General features: G+C 30.9%; 1 long non-coding RNA gene across 1 annotated transcript; it reads right to left on the bottom strand.

The window, feature by feature from the left end:
• Positions 1 to 660: 660 nt before the first annotated feature.
• On the bottom strand, positions 661 to 9,267 carry LOC123666612. The gene is made up of 3 exons (XR_006745290.1): positions 9,185 to 9,267; positions 8,759 to 8,949; positions 661 to 825 (listed from the first exon to the last, which is right to left on the bottom strand). It is a non-coding gene; the product is annotated as an uncharacterized LOC123666612 (long non-coding RNA).
• Between the last annotated feature and the right edge of the window lie 208 nt (positions 9,268 to 9,475).

Raw genomic sequence — 9,475 nt, 5'->3', positions numbered from 1 at the left:
AAGATGTTCGTAGATAGTTTGTGATGCCTGGAAATTGTACAATAAATGATCGTGGTAATATGTATTATTTTAAAATTAAAAATGTATAATATTTTCGTACAATAATTGACCAGTGCTTTTAGCCTTTGATAATGGTAAAAAGTGAAAAAAAAAACATTATAGTAGTATATAACCGCTTTTTATTTCTTTACTTTTTACGTGAAATTATAGCTCACTAACGAAGAGATTTTAAGCAATACATTATTAACCCTTATCCAATTAAGCACCTTAAATAGGTTATGCATTTAATATAGATCAATATGGCCCTCAGCTCACAGCATGTAATTTAAATGAATAGTTTCGTTGATATTACAAATTTAAAATGCAGGGATATAGCGGTTGCGGCGGTACCGGCCGGGCGGCGCGGGCGCGGGCGCGTGCCCGTAAATAATAATAAAAGTAATAGCGTGTCGAAGACCGCGCGCTTCGACCACCACACCAACTTTGTTATAAGCCGAGGTGCAACCTCTCTAGGAGACACCCTAAATTTTAGGGTGTCTCCTAGAGCACGCATTAGGTAGGTCCTAGGTCATTTAGGGCCTAAATGATAAATTTTGAGGTTATAAGAAAAATGTATATATCTTTTTATTACCTACAACTTTGTCATTTACCTTATTTCCGTAAGACTTGTAGTTTAGCCAGAAATCGACATAAGCCGTTTTTATCCCCATAACCCCTCACTTCCCGACATTTATTTTTCCTTTCATTTTCGTTGTATTCTCTTTCTTTTCCAATGGGTTTCATCCTACTATAGTTTTTTAGGTTTCAAAAGGTAAATGTACTGGTCTATAAGTAAATATAATAATAACAATATTAATAAAAACAACAACAACATAATCCTTAATTATTAATATGTTTGTTCAATGTCAATTTGTAATTATCATGTGTAATTTCTAAAACGCGTATCGTTTTTCAATTATTATTACATGATTTACACTGTTAAAAATTTCTTTGGTAAACTTACTAAAAATGTGTGGGAAGTTTTAACGCAAAACAATTTAGTAAATTTACTAAACAGAATGCTTCAACTCAATTTGAGAAAATTACAAAATGTTTTTGGAAATTTACCAAGCAGTTCCAGAAGATTTAAATAGTAATTTTATCATACAGTTTTGTAATTTTACTCAAGAATGTATCATGAAAATGCTTAGTAAATTTACTATGCTGTTTTGTAACTATACTACTTAATTCACTTGAATTGAGTTTGATAAAATTGCAAAATATTTTTGGAGATTTACCAAGCGGTTACAGAAAATTTGATTAGTAATTTTACTATACAGTTTTGTAATTTTATTCAATAATTGATCATAAAAATGTTTAGTAAATTTACTACGCAGTTTCGTAACTACACCAACCAATTCATTTGAATTGGGTTTGATAAAATTACAAAATATTTTTGGAAATTTGCCAAGCAGTTACAGAAAATTTGATTAGTAATTTTACTATACAATTTTGTAATTTTAATCAATAATTGATCATAAAAATGTTTAGTAAATTTACTATGCTGTTTTGTACTTTAACTTGAATTGAGTTTGATAAAATTACAAAATATTTTTAGAGATTTACCAAGCGGTTACAGAAAATTTGATTAGTAATTTTACTATACAGTTTTGTAATTTTATTCAATAATTGATCATAAAAATGTTTAGTAAATTTACTACGCAGTTTCGTAACTATACCAACCAATTCATTTGAATTGGGTTTGATAAAATTACAAAATATTTTCGGAAATTTTTGCAACAACGATATCTTACGCATCAATTGACCGATTTTAACTTTCTGAATGCTATTCGACGCAGTTTCTCGAGTACTAAAAATGTTGTGAAGAGAACAAAATCGATAAGTCTCAAAATTTCAAAGTCATCTTGGAAAAACTTTTTTTTTGAAATTTTTGAAATGCCATAACTTTGGAACGTGTTGTTCGATTTTGACGTTCAAGACGGCAATCGACGAAGTTTTTTGAGGCGTAAAAATGTCACAATGAGAGCGAAACCGATGAGACGTACAGTCTCCATGTTATCCTAAAAAAACGCTTGTTTTTGAATTTTTTCGATTTTTTTGGTTTTCGATATCTCACGAACGAATCAACCGATTTCGATTTGTACAACGGCAATCGACGCAGTTTTTTGAGCACTAAAAGTGATGTAAGGAAAACAAAGTCGATAAGTCTCAAAATTTCAAAGTTATCTTGAAAAAACGTTTTTTTTTTGGAATTTTTGAAATGCCATAACTGCAAAACGCGTGGTTTGATTTCGATGTTCAAGACGGCAATCGACGCAGTTTTTTGAGGCCTAAAAATGTTACAATGAGAACAAAATCGATTAGACGTAAAGTCACTAAGTTATTCTAAGAAACGCTTGTTTTTTAATTTTTTCGATTTTTTTGGTTTTCGATATCTCACGAACGAATGAACCGATTTTGATTTGCAAAACGGCATTCGACGTCGTTTTTTGAGCTTAAGAGCTGATTAGGTTATGGAATTGATCGGTGCAATAGCCAAAAAGTTATTCTAAAAAAACATCATTTTCGAAAAAATTTTTTCGCGGTTTTTTTTTAAATTTCTCAAAATCTACCGAATCGATTCACTTCAAATTTTCAGGAAGTCTAAGTTGAGTGGAACCCTTTCGAATGCCACGAGTCTCGTTTCGATCGGTCAAGCCGTTCAAAAGTTATAAGAGGTTTACATGCGTACACACACACATCCACACAGACATACAGACACCCTCGTAAAAATAGTCAGGGAAGCTTTCTAGGGCCTTTAAACGTCGAGATATGATGAAAACTCGACTTTCGAAAAACGGGGTAAAACCAATAACTTCCCGATTTTTAAAAAAAATTTTAATTTTTTTAGAGGGAAGTTAAAAATGCTTTATTAATCATAACTTTACTATATATAATTTTCAAATCAAAATTTTACATATAAATATGATATAAAAATATTGATAAATTTTTAATAATTTCAATAATATGTAAATAAACATTTTTTTTTGTAATCTTTCAAGAAACTATGGTAAACCGAAATACTAACAATTTTGGTTCATCTAAAAAAGTAGTTACCCTATTATACTGTTAATTATACAAAACACTGTATAATTTTACAGTCAAAATAATAAAATTAATGAGAAGATTATTGAATTTCCAATGAATTCATTAGAATTCGAATTTAACTATTGTTTCACAATCTTACTAGACCACAGATTAAATTAAAATACGCACAATGTTTGTAAATTTACGAAGCTTGGAAACGAAAGTCGACAGCGTGTTTAGTAAAATTAAACAAGGCTAAAGAAAAATAGTATTTTTTAGTAATTTTACAATACATTGTGTAATTTTACAATAAGAATAGTAAAAATACCAAAAAAAATTTTTGAATTTTCAATAATTCCATTGTAATTTCAATTACAATATTGTTTTGTAAATTTACAACAAAAGTAGGAATTCAAAACACAAATAATGTTCGTAAATTTAAGGTGCTTGGTATCGAAAATTGATAACCTGTTTAGTAAAATTACACATGGCTACAGACAAGTAGTATTTTTTAGTAATTTTACAATACATTGTGTAATTTTACAATAAGAATAGTAAAAATACCAAAAAAATTTTTTGAATTTTCAATACTTTGATTGTAGTTTAAATTACAATATTGTTTTGTAAATTTACAACAAAATTAGTAATTCAAAACACAAACAATGTTAGTAAATTTAAGGAGCTTGGTATCGAAAATTGATAACCTGTTTAGTAAAATTATACATGGCAACAGACAAATAGTATTTTTTAGTAATTTTACAATGTATTGTGTAATTTTACAGTTCAAATTGTAAAAATAATAACAAAATTTGTAAATTTCTAAACACTTCACAGTAATTCGAATTATAAAATATTTGGTAATTTTACAAAAAAATATAGTATCTCAAATTACTAAAAATTTTGGTAAATCTTCAAAGTTTGTTATTAAAATTTAATAAACTGTTCCGTGAAATTACAATACAAGTAAGATTTATACTCTAAGATTGTAAAATTAAAGCGCATCTTAGCAAATTTTCTCATATGTCTTGGAAAATTACTCAAAATGTGTTATAATTTGAATTCATACACACTGATTAGTAATTTAGCCATCTCATGTTGAGTAAAAAAATGATAATTTTACAAAAAATTTTTACAGTGTATTTATTTATTTATTTCATTTGGACAAACAGTAGTTGCTACATTATAATTTTCACATAAAAACTATAGGTACTACAATTAAGATTAAATGCGCAACATTTTAAGTTGTCACAACATGCACTAAAAAATGTAACACTAGTATTATTAAAATATTATATCTTCAAATTGAAATACAGATGAGTATAATTAAAAATAGATTTAGTAAGTTAAAAAAAAAAAAAAAAAACAAACATAAACAGCAAACACAAAAATCACTTATAATTAATTAATCCCTCAGCAATCCCAAAACAACTTTTTTGAAGGCAGGTAATTTATCATTAAAAACATCCACTTTCTCACATATACTATTATATATCTTCGATATACGGGATATGGCAGAGAATTTTTTTAGGTTAGTTCTGGCATACGGCTGATGCAATAAACCCCAGTTTATATGCCCGCGTCGAGGCAGATAACGTGGAACATGTAATTGAAACGAACTCAAGAGGGCAGGACAATTAAGTTTATTTCTTAGTATTTTGTATAGAAATATTATGTCGTGCAGCTTTCTGCGTGTCGATAGGCCGTCCATTTTGAAATGATTTAGTCTATCGACATATGAATGAAGGCGCTTATGTAATCCACCCGAAAAGGCAATGTGTTTTAGAAACCGTTTCTGAATACGTTCTATTCTTATTTCGTGTACATTATAATGTGGTGACCAAACTACAGAACAGTATTCCATCTGACTCCGTACATAAGTGTTATAGATAGCAATTTTTGTGGTTGGCTTGCAAAATAGTTTACTATTACGAATGATAAAGCCTAACATTTTAGAAGCTTTAGTAATTATATAATTCATGTGAGGTATAAACGACAATTTTGAATCAAAAATGACCCCTAAATCCCGGATCTCCGACCTTTGTTGCAATAAAGTTCCGTCAATATGGTATTGATTTTTTATTATATTATGGTTGCGCGTAAAAGAGATACTGTAACACTTACTAGTGTTTAATGACATTTTGTTAGCTATGCACCAATTTCCTATAGAATCGAGGTCCACTTGGAACATATCGTTATCATTAGTACATGTTATAGTCTTGCATAGTTTTAAATCATCTGCAAAGAGGTACGCACTGCTATATTTAATACAAGAAGTTAAATCATTGATAAATAAGTTAAACAGCCAGGGACCTAAATGTGAACCCTGTGGAACTCCAGATATGACTGAATATGTCTTAGATTGAAAGCCCTTAACCACAACATATTGCGTTCTACCTGATAAATAAGATTGGAACCATTTTAGTAGAGTACCGCATATACCATACAATTCTAACTTTGCCAGCAACAATTTGTGAGAAACTCTATCGAATGCTTTAGCAAAGTCCATGTAGACAGCATTTATTTGGATGCCTTTATCAACTGCGCTAACCAATTCTTTATGATAGGCGACTAAATTTGTGGTAGTAGAACGTGATTGGACAAAGCCATGTTGTTCATTAACAAAAATCTGATTAGTATGACTTTTTAAGTAGGGATAAACTAAAGCTTCGAATGACTTGGCAAATACAGATAAAATTGAAATAGGTCTGTAATTAGATATACTATCTTTAAGGCCATTTTTAAAAACAGGAACTACCTTTGCTGATTTCCAAATGTTAGGGAATGTACCAGTCAACAAGGATTTCTCAATAATAAGAAACAAAGGTACGCTTAAAGACAATGCACATCTTGAAACAAAATATGGCGGAATTCCATCTGGTCCTGCCCCTTTGTGTACGTCAAGCCCCTTCAAATATTTTGCTATGCTATATTGCGTAATATGAACTTTTCCAAAGCTATTAAAATCACTAATGCCTTTGATATAGGGAATAGAATGGTCTAAAGAAGTAGCAAAAGTAGAAGCGAAAAAAGATGCAAATAGGTTACATATCTCTGTTCCATCAGACACACTTATATTGTTTAAGGTCATAGTTTGAGGTAGCTGGACTACGTTACTTCGTTTATCTTTCAGGTAAGTATAAAAATATTTAGGGTTTATATTAATGCTATCCTCAACTCTACTAACGTAATTATTATAGCAAAGTGTAGCCATCTTTTTACATCTGTTGTTTAAAATTCGTAAAGATATTTCATCTAAAGGATTTTTAAAAACCCTATATTTGTGGAGTAACTTGTTCTTTTCCTTTATTATTTTAATTAATTTTTTATCGAACCAGGGTGGATGTTTGGTTATACTAGTCTTACCTTGAGGTACATATTTATCAATTATATCCTTTAAAACAATATAAAATATCGATACCATATTATCTACGTTTTTACATTGTGAAAATTTAATGTTCCAATCAATTTTACTTAATTCTAATTCAATTTCAGCGTAATTAGCCTTATAAAAATTGTGCCGTAAACTATTGTTAATTCTTAATGACTTACTTTCAATGAATTCCAAAACAATGTTCAGGGGAATGTGATGTGGATCCATATTTACTAGCACATCCACAGACGGTCTGACGGTTACACCCACCATGTTGCTCAGAACCAAGTCCAAAATCCTATTATAGCTATTAGTGACGTTGTTATGCTGTTTGAGATTGCAGAGTGATACAAAATCTATCATCAATTGAGCTAATGAAGAACCATGACAGATTGCAGAATTATCATGATTCATATCAGTCAAATCAGGCCAAGAAATAAAGCCCAAATTAAAATCACCCACCAAGCACACATTTTCTACAATATCGGAAACGTGGGTAAAATTATCTATAAAATGTTCAAGGATATTTCTATTTAGAGGAGGAGGAAGATAGACAGCGCAAAAATGGATATATTTCTTTGGACTAATTTCTACCTTAACAAAAATATCTTCACAATCACTTTCTCCTTCTCTATACCGAGTTGAGTAGAATTTGTTGGATACTGCTATTAGTACACCCCCACCATCTTTATTCGCATGAAAACCAGTGCTTTCGCGGTCTCTCCTGTAGACTGTAAAGCGACTGTCGAATATTTCAGAATCGTAAATTTTGCTGTTCAGCCACGTCTCCGACAAGACAATGATATCATAATCAACACACGCAATACTAGAAATAAAGTCATGAGTCTTGGTACGTAGACCTCTAACATTTTGATAATATATATTTAAATTATTGAATTTAGAAACTATATCTACATAAATAAAGCTTCACAATAAAATATAAGTAAAGGAGTCTAAGTATTCGTATCTATTTAATCCTATCTAATGTTTCTTGGTTTTTAATGTATATAAATTCGCTATCCTCTCCTTTGCGTAAAAAAACTCGACCTTGCTTTACCCAAACAAACTTGAATCCTTTTTCTTTGGCAACCTGTCGAGCAGCTGCATGTAGTTTTTTATTCATAGGCGATAGGTGCTCAGTGACATAAATCGGTGTCTTATTCCCACCTATACCCAAGTGGCTAGTATTAATTTTATCGCTGGGGTTTGCCTTATTATAATTTATAGTTTTCGCTAACAGATTATCACGTAGTCTAGGTGTGGCAAGTTTAACAATGATTGAGCGAGGTCTCTTATTGTCATTGTTGGCCTTCGCCACACGAGTGCAGTGATGAATGTCTGATTCCTTTATTTCGCATGATACTACTTTAGACAGTTGCGTTATGATTGATGGAAGGTTTTCATGCCTGTGCTCGGGTACACATTGTATCTCTAGATTATTGGATCGATTGTGCTGTTCTATTACTTGAAGTCTTATTTGCATATCATGTACACAATTATTCAGTTGAGTGTTCTCCTTCTGCAGCTTACTCAAACTTTCCTGGTACTTAGCAATATTAGACTTGTTAGTCTCATAATTCTCGTTCAGAAATTCAACGCTACTCTCAAGTGCAAATACTTCTTCTTTTATGGACTGAAGTTCATTTCTCACTAACTGTTTTAGTGTTTGATGCAGTTCCTGTGACAAAGCTTGTCTCATAGATGTGAGTTCTTCCCTAATAATTACTCTCACATCATCTTTTGTAATCAGAGACGGTGGCTGATCTAAACTTGAGTATTCGTTTATTACAGAATCTTCAGCCCGGGACTTTTTGCGATATGTAACATCAACATTGTCTGGATGAGAATCAATATTGTCCCTCGATTTAATCGGGGAATCATTGCTACGTACAGGTGTATTTGTATTATCCATTTTAGGCTGTTTTGCACGGCACCCGTGACATTTCCATTTATTTTTTTGATCGATGTCCATAGTCAGGAAGCGTTTATCAGTTAGGTTAGCACATGTAAGATCATATTTGAGTTTACAAAAGGCGCAGCTCAAGAAATACTTGTTAGATATTTTATTCCGACAACCAGCACATAAACTCAGCACATCAGCCATATCGCTTTGAATAAATCCGAGAGCACAATAACACCACTGTGTAGATTGCAATACGGGCTTCAAAATTATATGTATTTGTGGTCTAAAAAGTAAGTTATTTCACGGAATATTAATTAAATATACGGAGCAAAAAAATACAATGTTAACAGTTTGACGTATGACATTTGATTTTGATACATACATGATAACTAATTCAGGAAATATTAAGTAAGTAATACCTTTAGGTTCCATTATACTTTCACACGCAGCTTCATCGCTCTTATCAGGTTCCTTCTAAATTGTCGTTGGAAGGAATTACTACAAGAGCATAGGCTCAGTATTTAGATCAATCATAGATTCACTCTCAGTGCTCTCAACATCATTTGTTTTAAAGGATTTTTTAATCGGCGTGATCCTTGATTATAATCCTCTGAAACGCCAATAAATTATGTTACTACACGATTACTACTACACCGAGCACCATTACTTTTATTATTAGAATTGAAATTCAATAACATTAGCGAAAACAAATTTACGTTGTACAATTTAAAACTTCTAAAAGATTAAATTCGATTTTGATATCTATTAAAAGGTTAATTACAAGGTATTGTCTCGAGATAATTTTAATACTATAAATAAAATAATTAATGTGCGTAAATACTCACTAGCTTAGCTGATAATCTGATTGGTTATTTTAACCATGTCATGAAAGGCACGATTTCAAGTTCAACCCATTTATTCACCTTTTGTCTTCATCTTTTTCTGGTGGCCACAAACACATAGTTTCGTTCTCAGTAAGCCAAGAGATTAGTACTAACTCTATAATTTTTTTATTGTTTAATTTAACAATTTAAATTTATTTATAACAATTTCCGTCATTATACAAGTAAAAAAAAATTAATAATAACCTAAAATAAATTAAAAACGTTGAGTGAAGCAAGCACGTTGCTCGACTG

This window comes from Melitaea cinxia, chromosome 26 (assembly GCF_905220565.1).
Source record: "Melitaea cinxia chromosome 26, ilMelCinx1.1, whole genome shotgun sequence".
Classification (NCBI taxonomy): Eukaryota; Metazoa; Arthropoda; class Insecta; order Lepidoptera; family Nymphalidae; genus Melitaea; species Melitaea cinxia.
Note: the sequence above shows the minus strand (reverse complement) of the source record. Positions and strands in the feature narration are given on the sequence as shown.